We start from the raw sequence: 13181 nt of genomic DNA on the forward strand, positions 1-13181 counted from the left end.
TTAAAAAAATATTTTCACTCTACTAGACCCTTACTATTTTTTTCCACCAGTGAATTTTCACTCTAAGGTCTTTTCAGAGCATCTCATAATAAGTCAACAAATCTATTTCAAATGTGTTTGTTCCTAAGCAACGGTTTCTAAGAGCTTCTGTAATTAAGATGAAAGTTCCAGGGTAACAATGCCCAAACAAGCACCATTTCCCCCATTTTCTGGTAATGTGGGAGGAGTAGGATGGATAAAGGTGAAAGAAGACTGTTTTGCTGAGAGTGCAACATCTGAAATCTCCAATATATTGGCTGTCCTCTAGCTGATCCCAGTGTGTGTGTGTGTGTGTGTGTGTGTGTGTGTGTGTGTGTGTGTTTTGAAATCAGCCAGTCCTTTTATCCTGGTGTGTGGAATGTATATCCCAGGCATGGACAGGTAGAGCGTGTGTTGAAGGCAGGTTTACTGCAGAGCTGTGTTACGACGGGGCCCCACGGTAATGGGAATCATGCTGCCTGACACGTGTGGCCATGGGAGGGATGACTGGAGTACACGCCACGTGAAATCAACTTTCTTTGCCGCTATGACTGACCTAGATTAAGCGGTGATGCAGGCCCGTCTGTTCTGCTTAACAATGCACAGTTGCTTGTTCTTTTTGGTGATTTGTAAAGGAAGACTCAGATGAATTTTTTCCTATTCATCATGCCTGGCTCATAGCAGGCATTTAACAAATGCTCCTCTTTCCCTTCCTGCTTCATTTTGTTCCAGGGGCAAGAAGGGGGTTAGGGTTTCCATGACGACCTGTTGTTGAATGACCTCCTTTCAAACCTGTTGTTAGATGCCCAATGGGCCTGAGCAGTGGTCCAGAGAGCCAACCCTCACCTAATGGAGGCTTTGCTGGTTAAAGAATATTCGGTTTAAGTCTGCAAGCAACTATTGATGATCCTTCAGCTGCCTAAAAACTTGGTGCATCCCAACAGGGTTTGCTCAGAGGTTTGCCTCATTGCCGGCAGAGTGATGGCAGCCACCAAAGGGTACTGCCCAATGGACCTTGTTCTATTTTGGTGCCATGCCTTAGGTTTTTGATCTTGGGCAGGTCAAAACCACCTTGACATTTAATTTCCTCATAATTTTGCTGTGAATAATAACTTCTTGACTCACATCATAGGCATATCCTAAGGATTAGATGAGATAGAATATATAAATTGCTATGAGAAAGTATGTATGTATTCATTTATTCAACAAATAATTATCAAGTGACTCCTGTATGTCAGGCACTATTCTAGTTTCATAGTATTCCATTCCAGAATAAAAAATAGATCTCTACAATGTTCTTAATGGCAATTTAATATTTCACAGTACAGGTGTTGTATAATTGATTTGACCATCCTCCAGTCAATAGACACTTAAGTAAACAGTGCCACATGGAACATCTTTATACATATGTCTTTGGTAGATGTGAGAGTATTTCTCTAGGAAGATGTTAGAAGAGATTTTGCCAAGTCAAAAGGCAAGTACATATTTAATATTGAACAGTACAAATTTCCCTGCTATAAAGCAACAGCAACCTGCCCTTCCAGACAACATGAATGAGAATTCCTGTTTTTCCACACACCATTGTTAGTCTTTCAAATTTTACCAGTCTCTTGGGTGAAAATTAATATTGAATGATTGTCTTATTTTCCTTCCCTTGGTCTATAAATGATCATCTTTTAATGTTTTTGGCCATTTTTACTTCCTATGTAATAACCCTTTCTACCCCATTTTGTGCTAGTAGCTAGATCATCTTAATTTAAAAGGGCTTCTTGTGTATTTAAAACATGTTTATATATACCTTTTCATTTCATTTAACATACTTTTTAATTGAGATGAAAGATCTGACAGGAATCACTATTTTACAGAGGAAGTGGGCGGAACAGAGTCAATGGTCAGCTGCGGGCCGCTCAGTCAGTGAATGGTGGTAGAGGGCTGGACCTTGGCTCCTCCTGGTCCAGTCTGCTTTGCTTTGAGCAGAGAGGGTTATTTAGGAGGCTCAGCAGGCTAGGGAGGTGGGTTTCCTCTGTGGGGCAATTTGGCTGGCTGGCAGCAACACGAGGAAAGCCACTGGTCACACGAGGGGCGTGGCACAGACACGGCCTCTCCCAGCACCAGAGCCCTTTCAGCCCAACCTGCAGGCGTCACCTAATCCTGGGAAAAAGTGAAGGTAACCCAGGGACTGAGGGTTATGCCTGTGCCTTTGATCCTCAGAGGGCGGATTCAAAGGCAAAGGCAAAGGAGAACAAGAGTGACAGTCCCTGTAGGGTGCCTGCCACCTTTCTGCCTTCTGAGGGTACAAGAAATGCCGCCTTTGCCTCTGCCTTGCAGACCAGGAATGTCCTTGTTCTCAATAATCACAAGAGAATAATAATAATGTTCCTGTTCTTAATAGTCAGATCGAAGATCCTCTCCTTGAGTTTTCTGCTGTATTTATTTGAATGATCATTTTTTTCCCAGATTGAATAATTACCATTTGCCCTCTTCTTGCGAGTGAATAAACTAGATGTGAAGTTTTTCTGGAATGGTCTTATTTTAGGCTTTTTCTTGTCTTATCCTGGCCTGGCTTGCAATGTACATTCAATGGGACTCAAGTCCTAGGGTAGAAATTCCGTAATTTTTGTTTGTTTGTTAAGGCTCGTAGGGATCATCTGGCTCAGTCGGCTTATTGAACATATATGGAATCTGGGATCTGGGAACGTGGGGTGATTTGCTGAGATTACCCAGTTATTCCAGACCAATGACCAGATTTTGGAACTTCCAGCTTGACTAGGACTGTAGTTGTACCATTTAGTAACTTTCTAATATTTTTCTGTTTTCTCCCTACCCTCTTCCTGCAAAATTTACCGTGAAAATGAAGCTTCTTTGCATTTGTTTTGTTGAACCATTGTGATAAGCAGTTAATAAAGCACTTTTCATGCTTAAATTTTAACTTCTATTTGTACAGGTTTTGGAAGCTCCTCCTTTCCCCAGCTTCACGTTATGCTCATATGCTTAGTTGGGACTTGGTGAAAGGATAAGGTGATGGTTATATATTTTTGTGCTTTAACTTCTCTCTTCTCTTTCTCTCTCATACACACACACACACACACACACATGCTCTAGATATAGTCTATTTTCCTGTTTTCATGCATGGGATAGTTTTTTTCTTTTTGTTACTGGGGGTTGAACCCAGGGGTGCTTAACCACTGAGCCACAACCCTAACCCTTTTTAAATATTTTATTAGAGACAGAGTCTCACTGACTTGCTAAGGGCCTTGCTAAGTTGCTGAGACTTGCTTTAAACTCTTGATCTTCCTGCCTCAGCTTCCCGAGCTGCTGAGAATATAGGTGTGTGCCTCCATTCCCGGTACATGGGGATATTTGAAATAGTCCGTGTTAAGTTCTCCCATCATTTGAAAGAATTTAGAGAAGAGGACATCACAACTTCCCTTACATGTTTGTTTTTATTTTTAATAATTGATCCTGTTGGAAAAAAATTCTTTACTGTTGACTCATTTTCTCAAGTTCTGTCCTGAGAAACCTTCACAGACCTGACTGGGTGGTTTTGCCATGGGGTAAGGGTGAGGCAAGCAAGACCACGTTGTGTCATCACATGGTGCCATCGGAGTAGGTGAAGCCAGAGTCTGCATGGCTACAGAGTATGGGGTGGACCAGGTCAGGCTAATAGAGAGGGCTGGTACCACCCTGGATGAAGCTGTAAGGCTGCTTGGTTGCTTTGTCTGGTCCTTGTCTCAGAGAAGAGCCAGGCATATTTTGAGCCATCTTATCTGTATATCAGGACCACCACCAATGATGGGTCATATTACCAAGGAGAATGCTAAGAGAATTATTGTTCCTACAAGTTTCCCCCCTGAATAAGGTCTTTTTTTTCCTGTTACAAAGAGTGATTCAAAGCCCGTTAGTCCTGGCCTGGCTGGAGCTGGTGTGTGGACAGCAGAGGTGGGGCTGGTCTTCCACCTAGAAGCCTTTGATATTGGGCCAGGAGGAAGATTTTCCAGAAAAGGCATCTGTTGGAGGTATTGTGGTGGGTGGGGTGATCATCCTACACCTCAAGTACCCTATTGGGTAAAACCTTGGGCAGGTATTTGTTGTGAACATCCTACATACTTGGGACCAGAGCCCTTGTCCAAAGGATTATAATTGACTTTGGGTTCAAGGTAGATTTAGGAAAGCTTAATAGGGTTTAAATACAGCCTTCTCTAATTTTCAGACTTTTATTAAGAATGTGAAGTTTTCATTTTGTACATTTTATTCAATCCTATTATGCTCTCTTAGATATATACTTCTGGCTGTTAATTTTTTGTGCTTATTTGTTAGTGGGTGATTTTTGATGTCTTAAGATTTAAAAAAAAGGCTAAATATTAGTTTTTCCTCCTTTTAACTTTTATTTTGATATAATACTAGACATACAAAATATATTACAAAGATTTCCTTATGTACTTCGTTCATATTTTCAAAATGATATTTTAATATATTTCATTTATCATTTTCTCTTTCTCTCTTACTATTTTTTATGAACCACTGAATTAAGTACATTGGAGATATCTCTTTGCTCCTAAAACACGGTAATTCCTAAAAGCAAAGGTATTCCCTTATGTAAATACTGCATAATTTTAAAAATTAGGAAATTAATATTGATACCATAGTATTATCTCATCCACAGACTGTTGAGATTTCACTAAATGAAACAAAAATGTCACTTTTAGTGAAAGAAAACCTCAGTTTATGAAGTTTATTGACTTGTCCCTTGGTCATCTTTATTCTGGAACTATTTTGTCTTTTCTCTTATGACAGTGATATTTTTGAATAATATAAATCAGTATTTTTGTGGAATAACTTATTTTACCTTTATTTGATTGTCTACTCGTGATTAGATTCAGGTTGTGCATTTTTGGCAGGACTACAATTGTTATTAGTTTTGAATGGTATTGATTTTTAATATGGATTTATTAAAGTTGGAAACTAGATTTATTTTCATCTCAGTACCTTTATTTACCTTAAAGGTATATATTCTGTACATAAATCTAATAAGTTATGTATAAAACAAAACAGTTTTCAGGTGTTTGCTTTAAATAATGGTTAATAAATTCAAGTCAGATGGACTAAATTTTCATTAATCGATTTGTTTTGTAACTTAAGCACATTTCCTTAAACATTTAAAGTTATCTTAGTAAGTAAATAGATCCAGTTTGCTTTTAAATCATTTCAAATCTCCAATAAGGCAAACCTGAAGACCTTAGCACTTTCCCAAGTATTTGAATAATTCTTGTCAACTAAAACTTAAATTTACAAATACAGTAGATTCCTCATTTAAAAAAAATATTCTACTTTTGTTTGAAACACTCATATTTTCACCTTTTGCTCAGTCACAGGTTTAAAATTAGTTGCACATTCTCAAAGATATTGGATTCTCCAGATTCTCAAATATTCTATACACTTTAATACTGAATTTACAAAGATAATCGTGCACTTCATTCAAAGCTATTAATACCATGGATTTTATTTGCTTTAACATCTCTGTCTTTGATTCCATTCCTTTCCTAGGGCTGGTAAGACACAGTTCACTTTGGGAAGCAAATCTTTTATAGGAGGTGGGCTAAGGTTTCCGTGCTGATAGTTGAGGATTGGGCCAGTAATTTGTGCCCATATACAGATGTTTATCTGGCAGAGATTTGGAGTCGAAGAAACACATGTCCAGATTTTTTGGGGGGAACTACAGATAAATCCATTTTCTAATTACTATGGCAACCTAAGGCTAAGCCCTAAGTTGCTATGACAACAGCAGTCCACACCCTTCCCTTGTGATGGATTTTCAACCTTGGTCTCCTGGGTTGATACTCATGTGTCCTCCTTTCATCTGATTAAGGTGGACATATGTCTGCATCCTTATTAGGTTGCGACTGATTTCCTCCACTGCTTGATTGCATTCTGTATTTCTTTAGCTCTTGGCAGCATCTTGTAGTCATCTTTCCTATCTGATTGGATTTTACATTTTCTTTTGAAACCTTTGGCCACAACTCTAAAGCTTCATGCTAATGAGAAGGTCTTTCTCTAATTTCTTCATGTTACTGTGAATTATAGCCTTTAGAGCTTGACTTGGATTCCCAGAGTTTCACTAGTGCTATGTAACTTGATCATGAAAACTCCCAAGCCAGCCGCTGCTCCCGATGTCGGAGAGCTCTGTGTGCATGCTGTAACCAGAGACGACTGTGTTCTCTTTAAAAATTTTGTTGTTGAGTTGCTCTCAAAAAGATATGAAGGCTAAATCACAATTGAACCAATAGAATTCAAGTAGGAATGGGTCACGAAGTCCCACCTAGTGACTATTTATTATGATGAACTATTTGTGTTTGGTAATTTAATTTCATTTTGCTTGGAGTATCTTGGATGATAGCAGTCACTCCCTGCTGACCTCTTCTTTGTTTAGCAGGGTTATATAAAAGCTCATGTTTTGGAATTGGCGGGCCTGGGTTCAAATTGCAGTTCTGGAGTTTATCAGCTGTGCGACTTGGGCAAGTTGCGGAACCTCTCAGAGTTTCTTATGGTTCCATCTTCCTCACAAAGTCGTCATAAGGATTAAGCGAGATGTGGCTTGCTGAACACACAGCTTGGCCCCTGGTGTCTATAAGTACTCAAAGAATTGATTTTTGCTTGCATTTGCCCTTCTTGTTGGATTTTGTCACCATCCTTTATGTCTGGTCTGCTTTACCTGCTCTGACATCTTGTTGAACCCTGGCTCCTCTTTTGGTTTTTCTATAAGCTGGACATTGCTTATATTCTTTGTGTATTTCTCCTACCTTGTAATCATGGTGGAGACATAGTTGATAGTACATTTATATTAAACTGTTTTTCTCTTTGTCTCTTGGGAGAGCCCCCCAGTTTGACTCTGTGGGACACAACATATTGAGCTCAGAACCCAAAGGCCATTATTTCTACGCATCCATCTCTCTTTGATCTTGGAAATTCACAGTAGAAACTAAGCACATTTTGCTGCTGTTTATTTGCTGTGAGTTGGGACAACGTTGTCCGTTTCATCAAAGATGTAAGACCCTGTTGGTTTCTCCAGATTGGAGAGGCTAGTTTGATGCTCTTTCTCTTTGTCTTCTGTGGTTATAGTCATTATTACCCTCCAGGAGGGGACTCTGGCAAAGAGGAGCTGTTAGATGGTTAGAGCTCACAGTTTCCATCGTCCTAACATGCTCAGGTCCTTTCCACTTCCAGTTACATTTTTGCTTAGGTGGTGCCACCTATAGGGAGTGGCCAGGGAAGTAGTGGGCTTAGTGACCATGATGAATGAATTTCAAAGACCAAAAACTCAAGGGGGAAATTAGCTACAGTAGCCATAGTGTTTTTAGATACTCAGCAGGAGTAAACTGGATTAATCCTACAGACGTCTACTGGCCCAGGCCAAAACCATGTTGGTCATGACCACTGATCTCCCCTGCTTACAGAGTTGTAAATAAACACCAAGACTTTCTGAACAATGAGTCATGATGACCAAGCACACAAGAATAATCCTGTGTAACTGAATGCAGGAAAGTTATCAGATGAATATTTATTACATGCATACTCTTACAGAGTTGATAATAATAATTATGTAAGTACCAAATACTTTGAAAAAAATGTTTCTTTGAATTCTAACAAGTCTTTGAGGTAAGTGTTATATTTACCTCCATTTGTACAAATATGAGGTCAAGTACATTGCCCAGAGACACATGGCCAATAGGTAGTAGTGAGGACTTAGACACATATTTGCCTAGGACCAATGAGCATACTTTCTTTACTTTCATGTAGGCATATGTTGTAAGGAGTTGTATAATAGTTCTTTAGTGGGATTTTTCCCTTGTCAAATAGAGAAAATTTTTGTGCCAGTCAGGAAAGTTAGCAGAAAGTACCAATTCAGGTACTTTCAACTCTTGAGACTGTTTTTCTCCCAATGTCCCTTAATCCCACCAATCCATGACTTATTCAGGTCATAAGCAACTCCCCTTTTCCAAGAGGAAGAAGTTATATCAGTCATTTTGCCCTAGGTATGAATTCATTTATCCAGATTGGTTTCCTAATAGCGAACTCTAATGTATTATGTGAAAAGATTTGATGGTTGGAGGAGAAATTGCAGATGATTTTGGAACAGAGACCCTTCAGAATGGGTAGATTTTGGTGGAAGTTATCCATCCATAAGCCAGCAAGTGGTAATGGTTCTTGAGGGTATAAAAGGGGGATTCAGAAGGCTGAATCAGGACAGGGATACAGAAGCATGGGGAGGCCCTTGGAGACATGTTCTCCTCTCTCCTGCTTTTGCTGACCCTGAAGATCACTGATATCAGAATCTTTCTTGTGATGAGGGTGGGTATTTGGAATAAGAACGTAGTCAGGACATGAATCCTTGGATTTCAATATTCACCAGACATATTCTTTGCTTTCTTAAAAAGTGGAGATTTTTGAACTCTCTCCTAATCAGGGACTGATTTAGCAAGTAGCCTGAGAAACTTGGATTTCACCAGTCTCACAGGGGATTCTAATACAGATGGTCTGAGCACTAAAGTTTTGAAAACTTCGGTTGGGAGTCTCTCCCCCTGGGCTAGTAGGCAAGTCTAACCCCCAACTCAGGAAGTTATCCAGTGGCTTCCCTGAGGGTGTGCACTCCATGGCTGAGCAACTGATGGTGATTGAATGAAAGAAGGGCTTCTTCTCTTTGAGAAGTCTCCTTAATCTAAGCAATCAAACCCCTTTAAGGTCTAAAAAGTTCTGTCAGAGGGACAAGCTGCCCTACTCCTCTGTAACTTTCCTGGCCTCTGGTGTCCTGCCATGTACGGTCCTGGTTTGGAGGCAAGGTGACGAGGGAAGAGCAGCCAACTGCAGAGCCAATGGCAGCATGGTGGTCATTGGAAAAACACTGGATTTCCAGAGCTGAGACTGGGACAGTCACAGTCCAGCTGGGATGGCTGGCCACCCTCCTTGCACAGAAACCCTCATTGTGTAGAGCCATGACCAGCCCCCTTTGCTGCTGGAGGGCTGTGCCATGGTGTCTCAGGTCAGTGGAAGAACCCTATGGGTATGTTTGCTTTGCCTGTCAAAGTTATTCCTTTTTTCTTTAGTGGAAAAACTCTTTGTGGGTTGGTTTCTTAGCCTCATTTCCTAGAGCTCCAGGAGGCTGAATGCAGGCAGCCTCTCCTGGCCTGAGAAGTAGCTCCTCTATGCCTTACTTTTGTCAAAGAGTATTATGCTGAGACATGGTCTTAGCTTTTATTTCTTAATTTCCACTGAGGCTATAACTAGGATGTGGGCTTCCTAAGACTGGAGAAATGAAATCTTAGAACAGCCCCTTGGGAGGATGAGGATGAGGAAGTCTAGAGAAAAAGAGTTCCAAGAGGATGGGCTGTCCTGCTGGTCAGAGACCCTATCGCCTGCCTCACCCAATGGTTTCCCAGTTTTATTTGCTGAGAGAGACCTCAGTGCATGCTTACTGAATTCAGTTTGGAAGCAGAAAATGTGTTTTCTTAAGTGAGGCCTCTGGGGTGGAGTTCAGGCTGTTTTGCTCTCAGCTTGGGCTCTGGGATGAAATAGGGCCTGTTACAGACAAAGCTCTGTTTGAACTGAAATGAGTCACAAGAGGTGTCCGGGAGGAAACAAGTGAGTGCTGGGACTGAAGGAGCGTGGCCCTTAGTAGAGGGTAGGCTGCGTGAGTGATCGACCTGAATACTCCCATTTTTGGTTTTTAAAAAAGGCATAAAATATTGAAGTGTGTGTGATGTGTGTGTACATAGATAACAAATGGGGTCTGAAAGGAATTCTTTTTTATATTTTTCTGCAGTCCCGGAGATCAGACCCATGACCATGAATGCTAGGCACGTGCTCTAAGCCTGAGCTACGGCCCCGGCCATGAAAGGAACTTTTAAGAGGAACTGTGAAAACAGTTTTAAGCACAGATGCACTGTAGAATAAGTGTAGCCTACCTTCTGGGTGGAAAGAGAACAACGTCCGCTGGTTAAAAACATCTTGATATTTGTCAGAACTCAGTCATCGCCCTGTCCATGATTTGATTTGATTCTATGCAATTTCCCTATCTAGCTACTTTTTGCAGATGCTGACATTACAATGACATTAATTTGCAATTGCTTAATGTACACTAACTGACGGGCTAGTTGTGAGGGTAAGGAGAAAAATGTTCCAGAAGCTTTCTAACTGGTAAGAAATCTCTTTGGAATGGAAACCTGTCCAAATCTGAATCATTAGGGATTGATAGTATAAAAGATGGTCCTTGGAAGGGAGACCTCAGATTACTTATGATGTGGGTTGTCATGGGTGGAATGTGTCTCCAAAAGCTTAGGAAGCATGTGAAAGAAATTCTGGGGGAAAAAAAAAATCCTGCCCTCTGTCTCTAAGGTGTGAAGTATTGCTTTTTCTTTTTTACTTTTTTTCTCTTTTTTTGGTACTGGGGATTGAACCCAGGGGTGCTTTACTACTGAGCCAAAACCCCAACCCTTTTTGTTTCTTATTTTGATATAGGTATTCACTAAGATGCTTAGGGCCTCACTAAATTGCTGAGGCTGGCCTCAAACTTACAGTCCTCTTGCCTCATCCTCCCTGGTGATCATAGGCATGTGCCACCATGCCTGGCATTATGAAGTCTTTTGAACACTGTTGCTAAATGACCTGGAAACAACTCTATAGAGAAAGGATCTAGAGAGTGCAGTATTATAAGTCTGATTTTTTTGTGGCATGGAAAATTTTGCGCCTGGGTTTGTCTTAGGTAAACATGCAGGTCTGTGGAAAACCAATCAGAATGTGAACCTGTCTCCATGCTGGTAGTGCTCCCACAGAGGTGGTAGAACCCACAAGAATGTCTGTGAGAAGAGTGGCGAGCAGTGAGCCCACAAGGAGACCCAGTACTAGAGGGCAGGGAATCTCTGCCCAGGGAAAGCAGTGTTGGGACAGGAAGCAGAGTGGCTGTGGTGGAAAGACTAAGCCGATTTCCCATAATAAGACTAAAACTCCCAAGAAGATTGTGTTGGGGTTGAGTGTGCTGAGCCCAACTGCAGATCTAAGGGAACACTGGTTCTTAAGAGGTGCAAGCATTGTAACCCGGGAGAAGATAAGAGGAGATGGGACTGAGAGATCATCTTGAGGCTGTGTTAAAAAGGAAAAAAAAAAAGTTTGAAAGTGAATACAGGACACAGGTGACCATCATCATCAAGTGGTCCCCTCCTGGGGAGCTGTAAGGCTCTGAGAGTTAAGGAAATCATCTGGGAGAATCAGATGTTGTCATGGTAACCATACCAACTATCGTAAGAGCTATTATTTTGAGACATGTTTCTTGGGCAACTGTACCTCTAGGGTTAATATGATGATCTTTACTGATAATAATAGTCAGGGCTTTCCCTGTATTAACTCGTAACCATAAGTCTATGAAGATACTCTATTTTATCTCTTCTCATTTTAAGATGAGGAAGATCAGATGCACAGAGAAGAGAATAACTTGACTTTAAGTCACATGGCTCGAAAATGGTAGAATTAAGATAGAATCTGGCTTTGGAATGCATGCTCTTCACCCCCAACCTCTGTACTGCCCTCTGTGCCATCCATTAGTGGTCTAGGAAAATTATAGAAGGTCATGTTTCACCCATAGTAAGAAACTCTTCATTGAGCTAGTCTTCTAAGATATAGTACTTTCTTTCCTAAATGATTTAACTGGTAGTTTTATTTTATTACATACACACCTGCTTTTCTTACAATTAACCCGTGGCTTCCACTGAAGCAAAGTTATGAGGGCTACAGCTTCACAAAATCAGAAAGTGTCACAAAAAGAAAATGGCAAAGAAATGAAGTTAGACCTCTACCTCACACCATATATAAGTTAGCTCAAAATGGATCAATAACTGAAATGTAAGAGCTGACAGTCTAAATCCTTAGACAAAAAGAGGCATAAATCTTTGTGACCTTGGGCTAGGTAGTGGTTATATATGACACAAAAGTATGTGTATGTCTACACATGTGCATGCTCACACACACACACACACACACACACACACACACAGGAAAAATAGATTTCAAAATCACCTCTACTTCCAACAATATTCTCAAGGAAGTGGAAAGACTACCCACAAAATGCAAGAAAAATATTTGCAAACCATGATAAAGGATTTGTGTCCCAAATAGATACAGGATTTCTAAACGCAATAATTAAAAGACAAATAGTCCCATTAAAAATAGGCCAAATATTTGAATAGATAGTTCCCCAAAGAAGATACACAAATGGTTAACAAACATATTGCACTTTGCTGGTAGGAATGTAAAATGGAGTAGCTATTTTGGGATATGGTATGGCAGTTCCTCAAAAAGTGAATGAAACAGAGTTACCATATGATCCTTCAATTCTACTCGTTGCTATACACCCCCTCATTGAAAACATGTCCATAAAAGAACTCAGTACACAAATGCTCATAGCAGTATTATGCATGATGACTATAAAGTGAAGACAATCAAAATGTCTACTGGTTGATGAGTGTGTAAACAAATTTGGCATGTCTATACAATAGAATATTATACATTCCTAAAAAGGAATGAGATACTGATACATGCTGAAATGTGATAAACCTTGAAAAGAAACCCGGTAGTAAGGCCCGATGTTGTATGACGCCATTGATATGGAATGTCCAGGACAGGCAAATTCATAGACACAGAATGTAGATTAGTGGTCACCAGAGGCTGTTGGAGAAAGGGGAGAATGGAGAGTGATGGCCCATGCATACTGGGTTCCTTTGAAGGGCGATGAAAGTGTTCTGGAATTATATGGGTGTTTGGGCTTCAGCACTTTGAGAACCTACTAAATTATGTGTTTTAGAAAGGTGGCTTTTATAGGATTAGGATTCCACTCAATCTGAATAGATACATACATACATGCATACATACTAAATAAAGAAAACGGTGCCTGCAGCAAATCAAGTCGCAATTCCAAAATGCGAAAGCAGGAAATCTTACCAACTTCATTTTGGAGATAGGGACCAACGGGAGCTGGGACCTAAGTCCTTGCCAAATGAGCTTCCTTTTCTTTTTTACTTCTCTTGTCCTCTCTTGAACTTTGTGGCTGGAAGAACTGCCTAGTTTAGCAAGGAGGAAAGGAAGGAAGATGGTGTTTTGATTTGAATATTGAAGTCTTGTGT

The sequence above is a fragment of the Sciurus carolinensis genome, chromosome 12, assembly GCF_902686445.1.
Source record: "Sciurus carolinensis chromosome 12, mSciCar1.2, whole genome shotgun sequence".
Lineage (NCBI taxonomy): Eukaryota > Metazoa > Chordata > Mammalia > Rodentia > Sciuridae > Sciurus > Sciurus carolinensis.